At 42.5% G+C, this 24929-nt stretch overlaps 1 long non-coding RNA gene across 1 annotated transcript in view; it reads right to left on the reverse strand.

Annotated features, from left to right (window-relative positions):
- Nucleotides 1-24929, reverse strand: part of LOC143986608 (uncharacterized) — a 1042213-nt gene that overhangs the window by 616788 nt on the left and 400496 nt on the right. The window lies entirely within an intron of this gene.

The raw sequence follows: 24929 nt of genomic DNA on the forward strand, positions 1-24929 counted from the left end.
CATATTATCAACACTTTTCCGGCTTCCTGGCTATAGTTGGCCATACACTAGTATAATTTTGTTTGAAATTTTTGTTTTAAGAACATTTGTTTGATTTTCTAATTCTTAGTGGCATTAATTCAATGTTAGTTTTCAACAGCAGGATGGAAATTTTTTCTTCAAAAAATTAATTAAGTCAATCTGAAATCGAATATTAAAGCCAAACTTTTTTTTTTAAGTACTTTCAAATTACCCTTTTCAAGTCATCAAATATACTGATGAGAATCTTTGTTTGAATCTTTGCATGAATGTTCACATTAACATTCGTTCAAAAATCTACTCGTACATGGCCAACTTTAGACCTGCCTGGCTTCAGTTTGTAAACATAGAGCTATAAACAACTCTCTCAGTCATCCTGTTGATTGCTCAGAAAAGATTACATCAAAACTTCACAATTGCTGTCTTTGTTTTCTTTGTAGAGGTTTTGTGCTATACATATATGTATTTTTGCCAAAGCTGGAATTCAGTTTTAAAGTAAATCTGTCATATGGCAAAAATAGGATTTTTGTTGTACCTGTAAAATTCTTGAAGTACATTAAAAGGACACAAGAGAAGTCTTCAGGTACATTGGGGTATGCTGCTGTCTTCAAAATTTTGAATACTGGCAAACAAGATCTGTAAGAGCATCCTAGTATAACCCTTCCAACTCCCAGCAAGGCTCAGTTTTGTAGCTAGAGAAGCTAGAAACAGAGAGCTATGTCCCTTAATGTACTACAAGAATCAACAGGTAAGGCAAACATTTTCCTAATCGCACATTACCAGACATAGGATAAGTATTCTGGAAACTTGGGATGTCCAAGTGCTGTCTGTCTTCTGGATTTCGGGACTAAGGCCCAGATATATTTATAGGATACTTTCACAATAGAGGTATTTGCCTTTCAGGGAATACTTTGTGAGCTTACAGACATCGTGCTTTGAGAATCCGGCCTGCTGGGCTTATGTATTTCACTTTGGGGCAGAGAAGGTGACCCCAAGATCCTAGAATAGTTAATTAAGACCTGGATATCACATAGCATTCATTGGAGTGAAATCCAGTGGACTTTCTGGTATTACACCAATGCAATAGATAGTTACTTATTTGAAACTATTTGTGACCCCCAGGGTGTGGGGGGGGGGGGGGGGGTGAGTATTATCAAACACAAATTTTGGAGCCTCGAGACCTCCAAGAGCTTTCTGCATTCTACATGTGGGGACTAAGACCTGGAAATCCTGGTGGTATACTTTCACAATACAATACAATGTCTTCCAGGGAATACTCTGTGATCTTCCAGACATTGTGATTTTAGAATCTATGCTAGGTCTATGTATTTCACTGTAGGGCAGTGAATGTAACCCCAACATCCTAGAATAGTTAATTGAGGCTAGGATATCATGTAGTGTTCAGAAGAGTGAAATCAAGTGGTCTTTCTGGCATTACACCAATGCAATGGATAACACCTATTTGAAACCTTTTATGGCCCCTGTGGAGGGCAGAGGGGAGTAAGAGTCCCACAGAAGAATTTGATTCAGGTTTTAACTTTTCATTGGATAAAGTGCAGTATGTATATACTAATACATCCTTATATCTCAGGAAGTGGACATAATGCCTATGAAACGCATCAAGCAACCAAGCCCCCTTGATTATGCAATAACAGTGGTATTTTTTGATATAATTTGGCTCAAAAGTGATATGGTCCAGAAATATTTAGACAGAATAAAGGTGGATAAAGCACCTGGACCAGATGGCATCCACCCACGGATCCTAAAAGAATTGTGCTCTGTCATTTCAAGGCCATTGTTTCTAATATTTAGGGACTCCTTAATGTCTGGAATGGTACCACTGGATTGGTGCAGGAGCAATGTGGTGCCCATATTTAGAAAGGGATCAAAGTCTTTACCAAGTAACTATAGACCTGTTAGTTTAACTTCTATAGTCAGAAAGATACTGGAGAGTTTAATAAAACACCATATAGGAGTTCTTCCTGGAAAAAAAATGTTTTAAGCAGCAGTCAGCATGGATTCATAAAAGACAGAAGTTGTCAAACAAACTTGATTTCTTTTTATGAGGAGGTAAGTAAAACCTTAAACAGAGGGGAGGCTGTGGACGTGGTATACTTGGATTTTGCCAAAGCATTTGACACAGTTCCCCACACACGGCTCACGTGTAAGGTAAAGTCTACAGGCTTGGAAAGATCAATTTGTAAATGGATAGAAAACTGTCTAAAAGACAGAATTCAGAGAGTAGTGGTTAATGACTTTTACTCGGAATGGTCTAAGGTTATCAGTGGTGTACCCCAAGGTTCCGTGCTGGTACTCTTACTTTGTAATATCTTTATGAATTATATAGGGTCTGGGATTAAAAGTACAATTTCTGTCTTTGTAGATGACGCTAAGCTATGCAGTGGAATAACGTCCTTATAGGATTTTTCCAATTTACAAGCCGATTTCAATGTCTAATTGGGCAACTAAGTGGCAAATGAGTATTAATGTTGATAAGTGTAAAGTTATGCACTTGGGGGCTAAAGATATACATGCATCATACATACTAGGAGTAGTACAACTGGGGGAATCAATGGTGAAGAAGGATCATGGGGTTTTGGTAGATCATTCTACTGATTGGAATGGTACCAGCGGATTGGAGAAAAGCCAATGTAGCACCAATATTTAAAAAGGGCCCAAAAATACTTCCCTGGGAATTACAGACCAGTTAGCCTAATATCAATAGTATGCAAGCTCTTGGAGGGGATGATAAGGGACTATATACAAGATTTTAGTAATGAAAACGGTATCATTAGCAGTAATCAGCAGGGATGCATGAAGAATCGCTCTTGCCAAACCAATCTATTAACCTTCTATGAGGAGGCGAGTTGCCATCTAGATAGAAGGAAGGCCTGTAGATGTGGTGTATCTAGATTTGAAAAATGTAAAATAAGGCATTTGGGTGGCAAAAATATGAATTCAATCTACCGGGGGCAGAACCTCTGGGGGAATCTAGGATGGAAAAGGACCTGGGGATCCTAGTAGATGATAGGCTCAGCAATGGCATGCAATGCCAAGCTGCTGCTAACAAAGCAAACAGAATATTGGCATGCATTAAAAAAGGGATTAACTTCAGAGATAAAAAGATAATTCTCCTGCTCTACAAGACTCTGGTCTGGCCGCACCTAGGGTATGCTGTCCAGTTCTGGGCACCAGTCCTCAGGAAGGATGTGCTGGAAATGTCCAAAGAAGGGCAACAAAGCTAATAAAGGGTCTGGAGGACATTAGTTATGAGGAAAGGTTGTGAGCACTGAACTTATTCTCTCTGGAGAAGAGACACTTAAGAGGGGATATGATTTAAATTTACAAATACTGTACTGGTGACCTCACAATAGGGATAAAACCTTTTCATGGAAGGGAGTTGAACAAGATACGTGGCCACTCATTAAAATGAGAAGAAAAGAGGTTTAACCATAAACTATGTAGAGGGTGCTTTACTGTAAGAGCGGCAAGGATGTGGAATTCCCTTCCACAGGCGGTGGCCTCAGCTGGGGTCATCAATAGTTTCAAAAAACTATTAGATAAGCACCTGAACAACCACAACATACAGGGATATACAAAGTAATACTGACATATAATCACACACATAGGTTGGACTTGATGGACATGTGTCTTTTTTCAACCTCATCTACTATGTAACTACCATAAGCTCAATAATAGCATGCAATGCCAAGCTGCGGTTTCCAATGCAAGCAAAGTCCTTTCTTGTATTAAGAGAGGTATGGACTTCAGAGAGAGAGATATAATTTTACCCCTGTACAAATCATTAGTAAGACCTCATCTGGAATACGCAGTTCAGTTTTGGGCACCAGTTCTCAAAAAGGATACCGGGGAACTGGAGAAAGTGCAGAGAAGGGCAACCAAACTGATAAGAGGCATGGAGGAGCTCAGCTATGAGGAAAGATTAGAGGAACTGAATCTATTCACTCTTGAGAAGAGGAGATTAAGGGGGGGGGGGGGAATATGATCAACATGTACAACTATAAAAGTGGTGCATATAGTGAACTTGGTGTTGAGTTATTCACTTTAAGGTTATCACAGAAAACAAGGGAGCACTCTTTATGTCTAGAGGTTAAAAAAGATTTAATCTCCAAATACAGAAAGGTTTCTTCGCAGTAAGAGCTGTGAAAATGTGGAATAGACTCACTCCAGAGGTGGTTCTGGCAAGCTCAGTAGATTGCTTTAAAAAAGGCCTGGGTTATTTCCTAAATGTACATAATATAACTGTGTACTGACATTTATAGGTAAAGTTGATCCAGGGAAATTCTGATTGCCTCTCGGGGGATCAGGAAGAAATTTTTTCCCCTGCTGTAGCAAATTGGAGCATTCTTTGTACTGGCTCCATTTCCAGTACATTCTTCCTGAGGACTGGTGACCAGAACTAGACAGCATACTCCAGGTGAGGTTGGACCAGAGTCTTGTAGAGCGGGTGAATTATCACTTTATCCCTGGAGTTAATGGCCTTTTTAAAGCATGGCCAATATTCTGTGCTTTGTTAGCAGCAGCTTGGCATTGCATGTTATTGCTGACTAGGACCCCTGGGTCCTTTTCCATTCTAGATTCCCCCAGAGGTTTACCCCCTAGAGAGTAGATTGCATTCATATTTTTGCCACACATTTTTTGACATTAAACCTCATTTGCCATGTAGTTGTCCACCCCAGTATAACCCAAGGTTCAAGAATACTTCTCCTTTGACCCTTAATGAACAATTTACCTTTGGTCAACCACAGGCATAATTGCAGCAGAAGGGCTGGTGGGTCTTATTGCCCACATGCCAGACATATGTATCCATGGGGGCCAAGGTTTCCAGCACGGTCACTAAGATCTCACAGATAGATTCTGAGCCAGCAATCACTGTGATTACTGTGATCATATGACCCCCTGATCACAGTCATCACATAATCGTAAAGTCCATCTTACCTGCTGACATTAAGACTCACCTAAAGGGCCACCTTGAGGCACTGAGAAAAGGTTAATAGAGGCTTCCATTGTTTTCTAAAAATGCAAGCTGCCTGCCTGTTGTGGTGACGTGATATAATGATGATAAAAAGTATGCAAATCAGGAAATTAAATCTGCATGCTAGTTAGGGGCTCTGAAGCAAGAAGGTCAATATGTAAATATATATTCACAGGAGGAAAGGAATTGCAGCCTCATGTTTCTATCAAATAAGCTTTCTTTAATTTGCTTGGCAATTTGAAATCAAGTTTAGTAATGGAAGACAACAAGGGTTGAACCAATGGCAGAAACAAGAATTATTACCCATAATACTTCAAGAAACCCTTAGATTCCGACTTGGCAAAACCTTCTGTCTTCTGTAACAGACCTGATGTTATTTACTGTACTTCTATATATTCCAGGCACTTTGAAACTTCTGCTTAAACTCCTTCCATAACAACAAACAGAGTAAAAGGAGACTAGATGCGTTGATTTTTTTTATCATTCTGTCGTCAGGCTGATGCAGTCACATTCCTGGAGAAGTCATGCATGCCTTGGGTAGGGGGAATAAGCCGTCCTTTGGAACAGATGGTTTCTATCTAATCAGAATAGCAAATAATTTGTTAGAATGTACAAATAAAAATGTGTTATGTTTGCCTTCAAAACAAAGAGGTTGGAGACATCGAGCAATATGTGCAGTAGATGAAGCTGTTAATGTAAGTGTGAAGTAGAACACATGAAAATATGGCACTAAAAGTTCAAAGCTATCCTCTGGTGGATTATTATTAATAATATTATTATTAATTGTTATTAGTATTATAATTATAATATTCTAGTGAATACTCAGTGAGCTCCCAGACCTTGTGTTTTGGGAATCTTTACTGGGCCTATGTATTCCACTGTAGAGCAATGAATGTGACCACAAGATCCTAGAATAGTTCATTGAGGCCTGGATATCACACAATGTGATAATAAACTTTACTCACTCTACACCTTTCTGGCTGGCTCATGCATGCAGATGCTCCCAAGATTAGTATGAAGGACCATGCACAGGCCACAGCTTATGTATGCAGACTATTTTATTGAGTGTAATTTGATATTCAATGTACACTTCATCTTCCCAACATGTAGTAGCTGACCCATGGTATGCCTGTAGCACCCTATAGTAGTGCTGGGTTTAGTGTAGCTGTTAGTGTAGGGATATGTAAGTTTAGCTCAGGGCTAAGCCTGAGCTATGAATCTGGGTCAGGGTTTAGTAACTCAGGCCTGGGTGACTCATCCTAGCAGCTTATCTGGTGCCTCCCTCTGTTTTCTGGGACATGGGAGAATGTTCCAGACATAGTGGGTGGAAGTAAGGAGGGGCTGCTTGGATTATTTATAAGGGACTCAGCCAATCCCCAGTAAAGGGCTGGCAGGGGGCAGGCCACCTCATAAATAGGCATGAGTCATGCCAGGAGGGACAGATGTTGAAAATGGAGATGGAGTGCTGAGGAGGCTGTCGGTGGCCCTTGAGGGTGCCCCCTAGTCTGTGGGGGATGGGGACATTGGGCTGGGGCTCGGGTGCTGGAAGGATCCTACCAAAACACACAAAGGAAGCCCTTCCTGGCGGCAGAGGAGCAAGGAGAGAGGACAGCAGGAGAAGGTCAACATATCTGGGTGATCTCATGAGAGTCAGCTGGGTGGGCTGGTGACTGTCAGTCTGGAGGACTGTGGGGAGAAGTAAGGCTTACCTGTAGGTAAAATGAACATCTCCTAAACCTGCACGGTTTAGGAGATATTCACTTTTAATGCAGTCGCTGCCATCACCGGCGCATGCGCGCCAAAGGTCCGGAGGCTTGTGCCATACCTTGCCCCCTCAGGGGTGACCGGGTGAACTGTGGGCGCCTCTTTCTAAGGTAAGTATTTCATAATGTGCTAGTATGCAATGCAGGTTTTTTTTTCCAGCGGTTTACTACCATTTTAATTTACACAAAATAACCACCAACAAAAAAAAAAACAAAGTCAGCACCTTGGACAGCTCTCCGCTGAACACTATGAAATGTATAAAACAGTTTAAAGTCTTCACAATAAAAGGCTGACAACAGGGAAATGTTTCTCTTTAATTCAGCCTGTAATAAAACGGTATAACCCATTACCCGCAAATGTTGTGGCAGCGAGTAACCATTATGCTTTTAAATGAAGAACAGACAACCTCATTATGAGTAAATCTATACATGGCTGTTAGGTAGATTGACACCAGTACAGTCTTCCTGTTTACAGCCTAAGTGCAGTACAGAAAGTGTCGTCCTCTTTGCCTTGTGCTGCTGCGGCTAAGTATACAAAAACTCCACATTTAACCCTTTTTTCCCCACAATCCCCTCCTAAATGTGTTCATGTTTCTTTTGTTGCCTGCTCATTAAAGTGACACTAAACAATACCCTTATTCTCCAAAAGTGATCTGTACAAATCCACTACTTAGACCCCTTTCACACCAGGGCGTTTTGCAGGCGCTATAGCGTTAGAAATAGTGCCTGCAAAACGCCCTAAAGAAGCTGCACCATTGTGTGTAGTGTGAAAGCCCCGAGGGCTTTCACACTACAGCGGTGCGCTGGCAGGACATCAGAAAAAAGTCCTGCCAGCAGCTTCTTTGGAGCGGTGAAGGAGCGGTGTGTTTACCGCTCCTCCACCGCTGCTGCCCATTGAAATCAATGGGGCAGCGCTGTGATGCCGCCGGCAAAACGCCGCTATTGCGGCGTATTGCCGGCGGTTTTATCCCTTTCGCAGCCGCTAGCGGGGGTAAAAGCGCCCCGCTAGCTGCCGAAATGCGCCGCAAATCCGGCGGTAAAACGCCGCTAAAAATAGCAGCGTTTTACCGCCGATGCAAGGTGCGGTGTGGTGTGAAAGGGGTCTTAAAGTGGTTGTTTAGTCAATTTTGGTACTTTTACCTACAGGAAAGCCTATATATAATAAATATAAAAAAATATTCCCCTCGCAATGCACTGCTGACTGCAGCGGCGCATGAGCACAGGGGATTCTTGTCTGAAAGTCTGGCAGACGCCGGACCCCGCCGGGAAGAAATCTCCCGCGCGCATGCGCTGGAGTGACAATATCGCGGCTCCGGAGCCGTGATACCTGGAAGAAACGCTGAGGGAACATGTCATCTCCCTCGGCGTGGATTGGGACAGATGTTGGGGCCTCGTTCTAAGGTAAGTATTTCATAATGAGCTAGTATGCGGTGCATACTAGCTCATTATGCCTTTGCCTTTGCAGGTGAGTAAAAAAAAAAAAAAAACTTCAGCGGGTATACAACCGCTTTAAAGAGGAACTGCAGTCTGCTCACATAATTTGTAATAAAAGCATCTTTGCCATTCTGTTTTTTACTTTTTTTCTGTCAGTAAATATTGTAACTAAGTAATGTTTTGCCTTCACTGATGTGCGCTGATGAGGTGGCACTGATAGGCTGAACTGGTGGGCATTGATGCACTTATGGGAACTGATGAGGCTGCACTTATGGGCACTGATTAGGTGGCACTGATGAGGAGGCACTAATATGCCGCACTTATGGGCACTGATATGTGGCACTGATGGACACTGATAGGCAGCACTGGTGGACACTGATAGGCAGCATTGGTGGGCACTAACAGGCGGTATGGATAGGCAGTGCCGATGGGCACTGATGGGCATTGATGGACATTACTGATTGGCATTGATTGACAGCAGTGATGGACATTGATGGGCAGCACTGATACGTGGCACTGATTGCCAGCACTGACTGGCACCACTAATGGGCACTGATTGGTTGCACTTGTGGGCAGTGGTGGGCACTGATTTTTGCCACTGGTGGGCACTGATAGCTGGCATTGATGGGCACTGATTGGTGACACTGTATTGCACTATTGTAATCAGGGGACTGATTACATCCCTAGATGTTCCCCTGTGAGAGATGCAGCTGATCGGCTCTCCTCTCCTCACACTCTGTCAGTGTGAGGTGGGGAGAGCCGATTACCGGCACTTCCTTGTTTACATGTGACCGGCTGTGATTGGACACAGCCAATTCAATGGTTAACGAGCCGCAAACTCGGCTCTTTACAGAGATTGCGGGCGTGTCACGTCCTAGCAACAAGGCATGATCGCAGCACTGCGCGCCCCCGCCGCGCAGCTGCTGACTTTTAATATTAGGGCACTTATCTGTCCTGGAATCCAGCGATGTCAGCACCCTAGCCGATGTTTCCATCGGCTCTCAGGTGCTTTTGCCACCATGGCCTGTAAGGAAAACCAGCAGTGAAGCCTCACAGCTTCACAGCGGATTCCCTACTCCTCATGCATTAAGCGTGCTATGCTTTCTGAATGGCCCGACGGCAGGGAAGGAGGAGGGGTCCAAACTTCTGACGTACCTCCCCGTAGCAAGATTCGACTGAAGTGGGGACAGGTACCTGTCAAAAACAGATACCCGCTCCCCCCTCCCACCCTAAAGGTACCAAATTTGGCAGCGAAGGGGGGGGGGGGGAATGATAAGCAGAGCTTCCACTTTTGGGTGGAACTCCGCTTTAATGCATTCTATGCATTAGGATAAAATTGCGCAGCAGCCCCCTCTAATACTTACCTGAGCCCCATCTAGATCCAGCAATGTTGTAGGATTGTCTCGGCTTCCCTGGACTCCCCTCCTCATTGGCTAAGACAGCAGTGCGGCGACGTTGGCTCCTACTGCTATCAATCAAAGCCAGTCAGCCAATGAGGAGAGGGCCGGGCCGCAGATCCGTGTCTGAATGGACACAGGGAGCTGTGACTGGGCTTGGGTACCCTCCATAGCAGGCCGCTTGCTGTGGGGGCATCCAACAGGAGGGAGGAGCCAGAAGCACCGAAGAAGGACCCGAGAAGAGGAGGATCCCTGCTGCTCTGTGCAAAACTACTGCAACTGAGGAGGTAAGTATAACATGTTTGTTTTGTTTTTTTTACTAAAACTTTACAATCACTTTAAGGGCAGGGACTGATATGCACATACAACATGTAAATTAATTGTGCTATAAAAATACCTAGAATAAATATTAATTCCAAGCAGAGGAACCAAAGCCAAAAGAGCAGATTCAGGTAAACAGTTTTTTAGTTTCTGAAATTTATGTTGTGTTTGGCGTTCCCCCAAAGCATAACGGGCCTAAGAAAATCTGCTACTGAGACGAGACACAGAAATACAACAGCCTCAGGCGCACTGTCGCACAATTTTTTTTTACATTGTGTTGTTTGCAAAACTAGGACAGCACCTTAGATGATAAATTATAGGCTTATCAAACAAAGATATCCCATGGTTTTCTAATAAATATTCCTTTCAATGATTCTAAATAAATTCTACAAGCTCGATGCACATCTGGCCAAATGTCACAACAAAGTTAGGAGACAGACGAGAGGTAGAGTGTGCGTAAAAAGTGTGTTTATCTAAAGTCCTATTCCCAGGTGGAGTCCTACTCCAGCACGATGAAATACTACCATGGGCTCAAAGCATGTCCCCGCATTTCATTACCTCTTGGCTGTAAAGGGATTTGTCACCATAAATGTGCGCTTTAAGTACAAACACACAATTAATCACAAATAAGTACATTAAACATAGACCCCTCTTTATTACTCATTTGAGTTTCTCTATACAGATGGACTATATTTAGCTCTAGAGAGCTGTCATTAGTGGCAGGAGTATGGTGTGAGTTGATGCCCTCCACCTCCCTGTCCTGGCCTGCCAGGCTTTCCTGGCCTGCCAGGCTTTCCTGGCCTGCCCTCCACCTCCCTTTCCTGGCCTGCCCTCCGCCTCCCTTTCCTGGCCAACTTGGATTAAAGCAGTTGTAAACCACTGGACATTTTTTTTTTGTACTTGCAAGGTACTGTCATAATGTGCTAGTCAGGGCTGGACTGGGACAGAAATTCGGCCCTGGACGTCATCCAGACCGGCCCACTTACGTTTTGAGTGTCCCATCAGCATCCCCTTTACATCCGATTCTCATCACCAGCTCTTTACATCAGAGTCCCACCACCAGTTCCTTACATCAGAGTCCCACCACCAGTTCCTTACATCAGAGTCCCACCACCAGTTCCTTACATCAGAGTCCCACCACCAGTTCCTTACATCAGAGTCCCACCACCAGTTCCTTACATCAGAGTCCCACCACAAGTTCCTTACATCAGAGTCCCACCACAAGTTCCTTACATCAGAGTCCCACCACAAGTTCCTTACATCAGAGTCCCACCACCAGCTCCTTACATCAGAGTCCCACCACCAGCTCCTTACATCAGAGTCCCACCACCAGCTCCTTACATCAGAGTCCCACCACCAGCTCCTTACATCAGAGTCCCACCACCAGCTCCTTACATCAGAGTCCCACCACCAGCTCCTTACATCAGAGTCCCACCACCAGTTCCTTACATCAGAGTCCCACCACCAGCTCCTTACATCAGAGTCCCACCACCAGCTCCTTACATCAGAGTCCCACCACCAGCTCCTTACATCAGAGTCCCACCACCAGCTCCTTACATCAGAGTCCCACCACCAGTTCCTTACATCAGAGTCCCACCACCAGTTTCTTACATCAGAGTCCCACCACCAGTTCCTTACATCAGAGTCCCACCACCAGTTCCTTACATCAGAGTCCCACCACCAGCTCCTTACATCAGAGTGTCCCCCTCCCACATGTACTCACAGTTCTAAAGGCAGCCTCTCTTCTTCCTCTCTCCAGTCATGTGATAACAAGCGATAGGGGAGAGAGGAAGGAAAGTCTGCTGACCGTGTCTATCTCCCCCTGCAGGCTGGAGGGAGCAGAAAGCCTAATGCTCTCTCCAGCATATCTCGGAGACTGCTCCTCCTGACAGGAGTGAAATCGCGATCACTCACTAGCAGTGAGGAGCGGCTCCAGGACTGCACCAGACCGGCCCACTGAGTCATCGGCCCACCGGGAATCTCCCGGTAGTCCCGATGGCCAGTACATGCCTGGTGCTAGTATGCATCACATACTATGTTTAACTTATCTTAAAATGAAGCCCTCCGACGCCAAGATGTCAGCACTACAGGTGCTCTCATCTTCACCCATCTTGCTTCATGGACTCTTGCTGTGTGACTGGCCAAAGCCATGATCACATCACTTCCATGCATATGTGTGGGAGCTGTCGTTTACAGCTCAGGGCTCTGTCACTGGCTACATTTACATAGTTAGGTTGAATAAAGACACCAGTCAATCCAGTGCAACCTGAGTGAGTGTCTACAATTGTCCCTATCCCTGTACATTGGACACTCCCATCCATCCCTACCCTCAAGGAGCCCACAATCCAAGGTCCCCATTCATATACTAGGGCCAATTTTGGACAGAAGCCAATTAACCTCCCAGCACGTCTTTGGAGTGTGGGAGGAAACTGGAGTACCCGGAGGAAACCCACGCAGGCACAGGGAGAACATGCAAACTCCAGACAGGTAGTGTCATGGTTGGGAATTGAGCCAGCAACCCTTTTTACTGCTAGGTGAGAGTGCTAACCACTACACTACTGTGCCACCCTAATACAGTATAGAAGATATTTACACTACCTATAGTTAAGCCATATTATAGGCTTACCTATGGATAAATGTCAGAGATGGAAGTTTAGTTCCACATTAAAACCTAGTACACATAAGTCGTTTTTTTTTTTTTTCGTTTTTTTTTCATTTAACGCAGCAAAAAAAAAAAAAAAACTGACAGCCCAGGAGGAGCCACTATACTAACTATCCAATGTTAGTACAACAATCTCTACTGCTGTGCTATTGTGTTCTATTGTTCTATCTGCTGTTTGCCATTGGCTGAGAGTTCTAATCGGGAGCTGATCAGCAGAACTTTTTCCGTCATGCCCCTTTGCAGGGTTCCCCATTATAATCCATACTATATACAACGTGTTTGGTATGGATTTTATTAATTTTGGGGTGGTCCTATGTGACTTTTTTGTGCCCCCCTCCCCCAAAATCCATAAACGATCTGAACGGTCTCATATTGATTTTTTTTTTTGGGAGGGGGGGGCACATGTGATTTTTTTTTTTAGATGTATAACAAGAGTGAGGTATATTAATAAAAAAAATTCACTTTTCCCTGCAAACTAGATTTTTTTTTGGAAATAGAGCAACGGGGACCTCAAAAGTATACATATGACTTTCATCCTTCTTGATAGTCTAGTATGTATTTTGGGGGCTCCAAAAATAAAAAAAAGCTTGTAAGGAAATGTGAATTAATAGCATGTATTTCCTTGTAAAAAGTCACTTTACTACTTTGTTTACATTAGGAATGTGTCACTTCTAGGTGTATTTTTAATGTTGCACTTTCAACATTATTACATTTTTCAAATGATATCCTTTGTATATCTCCTGGGGCAATACACAGCCCCGCGTGCACAATCCCTTGGCTATTAGTCCTAATAATGGAGAAAATTGATTTCAGGGCCAGTTCACATTGCTGTGATGAGGGAACCCTGCAAATCCACTTTGGGTTCCATCATCGTATGTCTCCCGGCGGCAGTGCGCACTGCCCTATGTGAACTGCTGGGAGTGTCAATTATAATTTAATGACACCCCCAAATCAGTTTGCATATCGCAGTGCAATCTGCAAATTCGGACAGGAATCATGCGATCCAATTCTGCTGCGGACCAAAAAAAGGGTCCTATGCGATGCAAATTCAGACAAACTATCTGTATGGCTGAATTTGCATCACATGGACATCACATGTGATTTGCACTTCAGTGTGGTGCGAATCACATGCAATCTTGCACCACGCAGCAGTGTGAACTGGCCCTGACAGATTTGGCCCTCATCGACTTCAGTTGGGTTTAGATTTGGCATTTGAATGTCCACAACAGAGATATTTCCTCACTTCCTATCCTTTTGACAGCAGTTTTGCCAGACAGGAAGTGAAGGGAAATGTCCAACAAAAGTACAATCAGTGGAGAGTTCCTCTTATTTCCCGCCTGGTACGACATTGTCATTAGGACAGGGAATGAGGTGAACTCTCTCTAAGGCTGGATTCACATCTATGTATTTTTAGTGCTTTTTGCATTTTGCAGATTTGCACTACAGTCCATCTAACATGGTTTCCTATGGAACACATTCTGTAGGGCAAACCTGCAAAATGCAAAAAGCACTAAAAATGCATAGGTGTGAATCCAGCCTAACAGAGTCCTGGATAGCAGGAAACCTGACAGGGGTTCTAAGCCTTCCTTGTTCTATCCAAAACCTAGTGTTAAAAAGGTTTGGCCGGACATGCATCTTAAACAGACTCTTTGTAACATTTAATTGACAGGGGGTTGAGTCTAATACTGTTGCTTTGTGCACTGGTCCAAATCATTTGGTGGAGGGGGGATTATGGTGTGGGGTTGTTTTTCAGGGGTTAGGCTTGGCCCCTTAGTTCCAGTGAAGGGAACTCTTAAGGCATCAGCATGCCAAGACATTTTGAACAATTTTCATGCTCCCAACTTTGTGGGAACAGTTTGGGGACGGCCCCTTCCTGTTCCAACATGACTGCACACCAGTGCACAAAGCAAGGTCCATAAATATAAGGATGAGTGAGTTTGGGGAGGAGGAACTTGACTGGCCTGCACAGAGTCCTGACCTCAACCCAATAGAACAGCTTTGGGATGAATTAGAGCAGAGACTGCGAGCCAGGCCTTCTCGTCCACCATTAATGCCTGACCTCACAAATGAGCTTCTGGAAGAATGGTCAAACATTCCCACAGACAAACTCCTAAACCTTGTGGACAACCTTCCCTGAAGAGTTGAAGCTGTTATATCTGCAACAGGTGGGCCATCTCAATATTAAACCCTACGGACTAAGACTAGGATGCCATTAAAGTTAATTGCACACATACAAAAAAACACCGTCTGCTCGTCAGGAGTCAGCGCTACATATATATATATATATATATTGAAAATTTAATTTGCCTGAAACCACAGTTGGGTTTCAGGACTATTTTTCTAAATTTCCGGTTTCAGTACCAGTCCAGCTGGGTTGCACTGGGTTCTCCTTGAACGCAGGTGTCGCTGTCACCGCCGGCAAGAGTAGAAACGCAGTCTAGCTGGGTGTATTGAATGCCATTGTTTTCTCGGAACCAGCCCAGTGGGAGTGTTTCCTGCTGTGCATTCGGGGAGGTGGTATTTAAGGTAGGGACGCCACGTAGTTTCATTTTACTATTCTGTCTGTTCGGTTCTGGTGGTCCTCTTAACCCAGCCCCATGGTCCTCCTTGCCTGGGGTGCGAAACAATGCTAGCCTCTGGGCCGGCTGGCCCGACGTGATGCAACTGCAGGGACAGGCCTGACTGGATTACAGGGCCTACTTATCTGAGGGTGGTCCAGTGCCGTCTCATCTGAAGGGAGAGGCCCAGCAACTGAGGAGCCCCAGGGGAAAACTCTTCAGGAGAAGGCCGTGCGCAAGGCTGGCTTCTCTGAAGGAGCCTGGAGGCTTAATTGAAGGATGCATCCTGGATCAAAACACATATGGTATTGCCGGATCGGCTGAGAGAACCTGGTACCGTATGATAGCTCTTTAAATTTATCTACATCCCTCAGTAACGCTCAAGTGTACATCACAAGTCTGTGGCAGAGACTTTGTCGAACACCCTACCTGCTGCTAGGCCTAGTGAAAGGAGGTCTTAATTCTCTGGATTTTCTATAAGGACTGCCATTATTTTTTGCAGTCTAAAGTACCTGAACTTACTCTTAACCCTCTACCCTTTATTGAAAGACTCTGTTTCTGTTCCAAATAAATAACCCAAAAGAAGATTCAGTGTCAATTTCCACATTCTTTGGGCCATCTACCATGGGAATTCCTAGACGGAGAAGCAAAAGAGGAGGTAACGAGGAGGTAACAGGGGTCAGTGCTAAATATATATATATATATATATATATATATATATATATATATATATATATATATATATATATTCTGGCAGCAGCACTAAAAAAGGGATAAACTCTGTAAGGAAAAAACATGTAACCATCCATGCACAGAGCTGTTTTTATTTGAAAACTTATTTCCTTTTGAACACAGGAAGCAAAATCACACCTATTTGTCATTTCTGTAGAGAAAAGTCATTTTAATTACTTTGAAAGCAATTATCGCTTCTAGCCCAAGGTTAATCCTCAGGGTATTTATTCAGCTTTTTTCATAAACACACACCAACCATATTCATCTTTCTGCACTTTGCATATTAGTACCGAGTTATTTAGCCAGAAATAACTTTTAACAACTCATTGGCATTTTGCTTACGCTGGCCTTATTTTACAAAGACTCTTGAAACTGTTATAGTACAGGCATATCCCACTTTTAAGTACACAATGGGGTTTATTTACTAAAGCTGTAAAGTGCAAAATCAGGCTTAGTTCTGCATAAAAACCAATGAGCTTCTAACCTCAGCTTGTTCAATTAAGGTTTGGTAATAAACCCTGGAAGCTCATTGGTTTCTATGTAGAAGTGAGCCTGATTTTTCACTTTCCAGCTTTAGTAAAGAAATCCCATTGTGTACTTAAAAGTGGGGTATGCCTGTATTCTGGATTTGAATAAAAAAATACCTTTATAACGGAGGTCTGGTACAATACCCAGCATATACAACATTTTAGAAATGTGCTGGACATCTGTTCCCACTAAGCATCCCCTCTTAGCTATTTCATGCGTTGCAAAAAATGTACCATCAAACACCAAGACAAAGGGGTTGATTTACTAAAAGCAAATCCACTCTGTACAACAAGTGCACTGCACTTGCGTCGGCGGTAAAACTCCCCTATTATTAGCAGCGTTTTACCATCGGATTTGTGGCGCTTTTCGGCTGCTAGCGGGCCGCATTTAACCCCTGCTAGCAGTCAAGAAAGGGTCAAAACCGCCCCACAATGCGCGCAATAGCGGAGCTTTGCCGGCAGTATAGCTGTGCTGCCCCATTGATTTCAATGGCCAGGAGCGATGGAGGAGCGATAAACACACCGCTCCTTCACCGCTCCAAAGAAGCTGCTGGCAGGACTTTTCCTGACGTTCTGCCAGCGCATCACTCCAGTGTGAATGCCCTCAGGCTTTCACACTGGAGACAATTGAGCAGCAGTTTGAGGGCGGATTGCAGGCGCTATTTTTAACGCTATAACGCTTGCAAAATTCCCTCGTGTGAAAGGGGTCTTACTTCCAATGGGAATGTTTTAGTGACAGTTAACAGTAAGTGTGCTGCTCATGCCAGACTTTCTGCTCTAGCTCTTGGCTTATGTTGGCCATGCAGAAATGTGGACCTGAAAGTTAAATTATTTTTTTTAATTTTTTTCACTGTTCTGTCCTCCTGAGATGCAGAAGGAGTGGAGGCATTCCTCTTGCCGCAACTCATCTTGGGAAAGTGTGCTGAGCTGAGACAATGAGTAGTTTTTAAGTAGCCCGTCCAATGTTGTTGGACTGTCTCAGTGGTGGCATGAGGGGTTGGGAATGTTGTCGGGGGCTGCACCCAGTCTAATCTCATGGCAGCACTTAGTAACATGGAACAACGTACCACGTGTACTAGGTCCCACGGGGACACGAAACTGAAAAAAAAATGGTTCTTTCACATTTTTCACATGTCCCACTTCATAGGTTTTATGTTGTTTACTTTCACCATAGAGTTGCATGACATTATTTTTAAGGGTAAATATAGTGTAGTTTAAATGAGGACAAATGTTCTGGTCACCTTGGAAGTGCATTGTTTTCCATTGTTAACTGGCTCACATGGGTAGATTTATTAAAGCAAAAGAGAATGTTCTGTTCTACTAAATCTTCATTTAGCTTAAATAATAAAACAAAGCTGTGTTCAATACAATCTTCCATTTGTGTGCCAAAAATATAAGTAATTAAATAAATATTATTTTTGCTTTTTTTACTGTAATGCATTTTATTTTTTTACTAGTAATGGTGATGATCTGCAATTTTTAGAGGTATTGCAACATTGCGGAGCACAGATTGGACACTGTTGACACATTTTTGGGACCATTGACAATTATATAGCGATCAGTGGTATAAAAATGCACTGGTTACTGTGTAAATGTCACTGGTAGGGAAGGGGCTAGCACTAGGGGGCAATCAAGGGGTTAAATGTGTTCCCTCTTGAGTGTTTCTTACTGTTTCTTACTGTGGGGGGATGGGACTGACTGGGGGAGGAGACATATCACTGTTCCTACTTACTAGGAACAAACGTTCTGTTTCCTCTCCCTTGACAACGGTTTTGGCTCTCGTGCACGCAAACATGGGTGGTCAGTGGGGATCATGCCCGCCAGCCACACGCATCGGGTACCTTACAGTGCAGTGGGGGCGCTCGAGTGCCTCCGGCGGCTCTCAAAGGGGATGGCGTATCCATATTTCGTTTTGCGTGAACGTGCCACTTTGCCAACGTATATTGGCGTAAGCCAGTTGGCAACGGGTGCTACTCCTCCCTGTGCAAGTCAGTGGATTTGGTTTACAAAAGGAGTAAAGACTGTTCTCATAGCAAGGTAAATGGTCAGTACATTAAAGATTGACCAATACTGGTACCGTCGCGTGGTTGGGAGCTATAAATGACGGGCGGTTGCCTGTATTTTGACGGTCTGGACCTGGGTATCCGGGTTTGGGGATCCTACGATAGTCTTTAGTAAGGAATTCTAACACTTTACCCCTTTGTCATTTCCGATGCAATTTTTACTGTTTGGTACCAGTATTGGTCAATCTTTAATCGTGATATCACTCATCTTTGTTTTAGGTGACATAAACACAGGTGGATTAGCCTTACCATGCTCCCGCCTGTGTTTTGTGGCTTTATTGGCTACACGTTACGGCCCTATCCTAGATCTACCTCTTTCAGAGCACCATCCCTCCTGGGTCCACTTATACACTGTTATCAGGTATTACTGTTACTTTCTCTCAATTACCTTCACTTCTTTCACCATTCCTCCATGATATTATTTTACCTTCTTCCCTCCTCCTTCTTCCACTCCCCTTCTTCTTTTCCTCTGTCTTTTTTCTCACATTCCTTTCCGTTTTTAAATTTTTTTTTTTTCCCTTTCTTTCCTTATCTTACCTCTCTCCTTCTTCCCCTCTTCCCTTCACCTTCAGTTCTGGTTTCCTACCCCTTCCCTCTCCCCTCCCTTACTTTTTCCCTACTATTCTTCCTTACCCTCCCCTTTCCTTCCCTTTGCCTTTTCCCTTCCCCCTCCCTTCCGCTCTTATATCTTTCCTGCCCCGTTCCTCCCTTCCCATTTTTCCCTTCACTCCTCACTTTACTTTCCTCACGTCATCTCTTGTCCTCACTTGGATCACTTTGTTGTTTCTTCGCTTCACTCACTAACCCACACTATATTTTGTACCTTAGTTTTGCAATTACTTTGCTCATGCTCACGTTTCTCACTTCCCTCTATTGATATATAATTTTCACATACCCCCCCCTTTTTTATGTTCTTCACATTCACATTCTCAATCCATTCATATATTCACCTTTTATAATTTGGGTCTATAGTCTACAACATACCTATTTATTTTACCTTTTACCTAGACTCCAGTCGCCAATTTGTGGCTCCCCCGAGTCGCCGGGGGAGACCATACTTTAGCTCAGCTCCTTTCCACCCCCCCCCCCCCCCTTTTTCATTTTTATTAGATTTTTTTTTATGTTTGATGCTATATGAAAAGATTTGATTTTTTTACCTTTTGATTATGACAATGCTTTTTGATCCAATCACAGATGACCTCCTGATGAAGCGGTTATTATTGTCCGCGAAACTAGTTGAGGAAAAAAACTGCTTTATTGTGATTACCTATTGGTGATAATTCATATACCGCTACTACACTTTTATTTTTGTAAATGATGATTATTCTGTTGGCATCAATAAAATCTTCTGTAAATGTTTGTACATTTTTGTTATGATTTTCATCTGTATTGTTTTTTATTGTACCGTGATAGTCCAATTGCCCTCCCTGGTAGCCTAACTAGGAATTAGGCTCCCAAGTTTCTTTAAGAACCGATTAGGTAAATTTACTATAGCAGTAGGATCTGTTCAGTTAGCACAGTGAACTTTGATAAATAAAGGAACCTATGCTCACAGTAAAAGAAAAGAAAAAAAAGTTTTGGTCGCACATGACTGGCCAATAAAAATTAGCACATCTTTCCATTATTTGCTTAGCTCAGTCTTTAATCACTTAATAAAGCAACCCCTACAGTAGATAAAAGAGCCTTTGGATAAAATAAAATAAAAAAAATATGGTGCCCCATGGTGCACATATAGTCACAAACTAAACTTAAAAGTATTAACAAATACTTAAAATATAAATTTAATTTATCCAGGCTTGACTATGTATATCTAAAAAAAAAAAGTATTTATTCTGAATAATCGAATTTTAGTTTTTATGTGCTATATCCATCAAGTAACAGAATAAGAGAGAAAACATTGAGGTGGATTCACTAAAGGCAAATAGACTGTGCACTTTGCAAGTGTAGTTGCACTCATTTTCACCAGAGCATAGTGAATGTGGCGCAGCTCCACTTTGTAAAAAATACCTAATCAGCTGCAAGGAAAATAAAATAGTTTTTTTTTTTGCACATGATTGGATGATGTAAATCAACAAAGCTTTACCACATTTAAAGGAGTCCTGGATGGCCGCACACTGATACAACACCTTTATTGGTAATTTAAAATCCAACAGTCAGTCCATATAATGTAGAGGCAGACATGGATAGTTAACACGTTTCATACAATATGTTGGTGCTTAATCATGATTAAGCACCAACATACGGTGTGAAACACGTTAGATATCCATCTCTGGCTCTACATTATATGGACTGACTGTTGGATTTTAAATTACCAATAAAGGTGTTGTATTGGTATGTGGTCGTCGATTGCAGAGCCTGCACCTGTGTGCCTTGTTAGGGATTTTTTGTCCGTAGCGGCAACATTTTTACCTTTTATTTTTTCCTTTACCAAATTTACTAAACTCTGGGGGAAAATGAGCACAACTGCACTTGCAAAGTGCACAGTTTATTTGGCTTTAGTAAATCCACCCCAAGAGCTTCAGTAGTTAATAGCACATAGTGAAAATATCCATGTCAGTAAAGGAATGAACAGGTTGGACTGTGTGGTGACCTAATAATCATATACTAGGATAAGCGACGGGTCTCTCTATTTTTTTTTTTGTAAGCTAAATAGTGTGTGGCATTGTTAGGCTGAGAACATCAGTCCTCGTTTCAGTCAATAAATGAGTATAAAGAATATGCACATTAAAAGACGCAGCACAAAAGGAAAAAGGACAAGATGCACCTTCATTCACCTCTCCTGTAATGGGGGCAACATTGTGGGGATTTCTTTCTTGAAGTAGTCTGGAAAATCTCCACAGTCGTGGAACCTTAACTATCTCAGTTTGCGAGTCTGACTTTCAGTACATGTAATACTAAATTGATATTTTATTTTGATACTATAAAATATAAGCTTAGACTGAATAACAGCCAAAAATGGAATTCATAGAGGAACTGACTACAGAGGAGCACAATTTTTAGCAGTTGCTCTAACAACTCAGCTCCGTGGTATATTAAGCCTTTGGAGTGCCTCCAAAATTCAGAATAACGTACACATTTGCCAGCACACCATGCATCTTCATGTATCGTCCAAAATGTTTTATTCAGCCTAGGTTCACACATATGCGATCTCAGACACTGCATGTGATTTGCACCCACACCGCAGGTGCCGATCACATGCAATGTCTGTGCGATTGTGAGTTCAGCCATACAGTTGTATGGCTGAACTTGCATTAGATTCGCACAAAAAAAGTGCAGGGACTTGTTTCCCCCCCCGCACTAAAATCGCTAATGGGTGTTCTCACCTATGCAATCTAATTCCTGTGTTTGCAGTGTGATCTGTGAACTGATCTGGGGGGTGTCATTAACATTATATTGACACCAACAGCGGTTCGCAGAGGGGAGTGTGAACTGCCTGCAGGAGAGATGCAATACGGGAACCGGCGCTGTAATCGCGCTGGTTCCCGCAACGCACAAGTTTTAACCTAGGTTTAAGGTGATCACAGCTCGAGACTGCAATGCCACACGGGGGCCTTTTGTCTTCATCGGGCTAATGAAGGGGCCCTGCGTGGCCCCAGAACATTGCACTCTTCCACAGTGATGTGATCACTTTTGGCTGTTACTTGAAGATCCAGTGTGCTGCCAAATATGTTCATTGATCTGTGATCAGTTTCCAGCTGGCTGTTGCTGCAGTAGCCATTTACTTCTCAGCCAATTTCTCATCCAGGAATGTGTGTGATGGGAATATTGAAAATATTCCCAAATTTGGAAGGTACAGTGCACTAAAAATCTTGATTTGTCTTGGTTTGTGCAGCATATAAGCCGCTCAACTGTACTGATTCTTTGGGTGTTCATTATTGGACTATCCAACTTAGTGGCTTGCAGTATAAGATGACCTGTAGGCCACAAGACCCTGTAGAGGACTGCTAATTCAAGTCAGGGCTGTCTTTAATACTAATTGGACCCTGGGTAAACATTTTCTTGGGGCCCACTATATGCAATTTCGCTCTCCACCTGCTCTGAGACATACCATAAATAGCAGCTAGGCTCAAAATCAATTTACTGCAGCAGATGAGGCAATGATTGCAATTGGTTGCCAGAGGTTAGAGTATATCATCACCGCTCATTGATTGGTTGCTAGAGGCTACGGCATACATTACAGCTCACTGATTAAATGTTAGAGGTTACAGCACATTTCTGCTTGCTGGTTGGTTTCTAGATGTTACTGCACAGCATTACCGCTCACTGCTTGGTTGTTAGAGTTATTGCACATCATTACAACTCACTGATTGGTTGCTAGAGGTTACTGCACATCATTACCACTCACTGTTTAGTTGCTATTGGTTACTGTTCATGATTACCACTTACTTATTGGTTGCTAGAGGTTAACGTAGTAATTTCTCTATGGTGGGGCCCCTGGACAGGAAGTTGCAATCTCTCTAAGGAGGGTCCCCTGGACTAAAAGTTGCAGTCTCCCTATAGAGGGACATATAAAAGAGCTAAGGATAGTCCAAGGGATCTTCTTCTTTTTCAGGGTGAACAAAGGATTTACCCAATATCTGCCCCGTCTTTAAATTCAATAACCAGGCTGATAGAATTAGACAAATATTTAATAAACATTGTCACATATTAACCGAAGATCCGATCATCAGAAAATTTGTTGAGGAAAAAACACATCTAACATTTAGAAGGAATAAAGCCATTAGAGACTCTTACATCGAGACATTTTTCACCCCGTAGGGGGTGTGACCCATGTGTACGTTTGCCAAATGGCACATGTAAATGTGGAAATTGTGACTATTGGGTAAATGGATAATACTCACAAATTCAGAGATTTTTCGACCCAATCACTTTACAAATTGTAATACAGTAGGCATTATATATCTTTTAACCTGCGTTTTTTGATCCTTCTATGTGGGTAAATCCAAAAGGAAATTCTGGCAACAAATATACAATCATGTAACAGATATTACGACAGGGATTTTGGATAGTCTCATAGCCAAACACTTTGCCGCCAGACACAAATATAATGTAGATACTGTTTAATGTATGGCTTTGGCAAGGATACATCCTCCACCTAGAGGAGGCGACTTTGATCACATCATCCTACAAGTGGAATCCAGGTGGATTTACAAATTAAAAGCTCCAGTGTCCCCAGGCCTGAATGACTTCATTCGTTTTGCTCCCTTTCTAGATAAAATTTAGTTTATTTGACCAGTAATTAGGGTTTACATAATGATATTGGATAATAGTAGTATATGAATAGGTCTTTTTTTGCTTCTTTGGACAATGCATGTTGAACAAATTATTGATATGTGTTTGTATTGTAAACCTTTGTTATGTGGAGGAGGAGAGAAAGAGAGGCGACAGGACATGTTTGGAGTGGGAGATGGAAGGAAGAGAATAGAGAAAGAAAAAAACAAATTTTAATTTTTTTATTTTTTTATTATTTATTTATTTACTTTTTGGGGGACATGTGTCCACTGCCATTTGTGGTCCGTGGGCAATGCGGAACCGCACGTGACGGAATTTCCTGTGCAATGTGGCTTTTATGCTCTGTCTTTTCGCTGACGCCATTATAACATCCTCAAGGCGTCCGTTCATTGGAGGGGATACTCCGTGCCACAAGTGGGGGCAATCTGTTCCACTTTTGTAGAAACGCCTCCACAGATGAGGGCAGTTCCTGGATCATTTTGGATCCTATATTTACATTCATTGTGGAAGTCATTAATTGCAAACTTCGCCAGAGGAAAGGTGTATATGTACTTACCAGAATACCAGCATATGCAAGTTATACCTGAGGATTTTTTATATACTTTTATCTATTTAATACCATCTTCTGTGACCCAATATTCGGATCACTGATATATATATATATATATATATATATATATATATATATATATCAGTGATATACTGTTTGGTATGTATATTTCCACCTCATTTATACACATGTCTATCCATTTATCCTCTAAGGTGGTCTCACAGAGATGCCTGGTTTACTTGGTATTTTGGATTTATCCCCTCTGTCTTAAATAGATATTGGGATTCACATCGTTCGGAGTATATCGCTATACACCGGATATTTCCCCCTCTTAGATATTTATGTTTACTTCTGCCTTTATAGATAAGAGATGTTGCTTATTCACTAATATCCTCTATATGGCATCACACCCTGCCTTTAATATATCTTTCAGGTCCAAACTATATCCTATGGGCCGGTAGGCAAAACATCAGAGGCAGACAGATCCTGTATTCCTCTCCTCTGTTGTTTTGATGATTTATGATATTGAGGTAATAAAACAACTATTAATATTATTGTTTTTTTTTTTTCATTCTCCCATCCTCTCCACCCCTCTTTCTTTTACGTCCACTCGCTGAGGGTAATTTATAGTTGTAATTATATCAGATAATATGTTCATCGTGTATATTTGTATTTA

Source organism: Lithobates pipiens, unplaced genomic scaffold, assembly GCF_037356315.1.
Source record: "Lithobates pipiens isolate NorthernLeopardFrog02 unplaced genomic scaffold, aLitPip1_a1.2 Scaffold_17, whole genome shotgun sequence".
NCBI classification, from domain to species: Eukaryota; Metazoa; Chordata; class Amphibia; order Anura; family Ranidae; genus Lithobates; species Lithobates pipiens.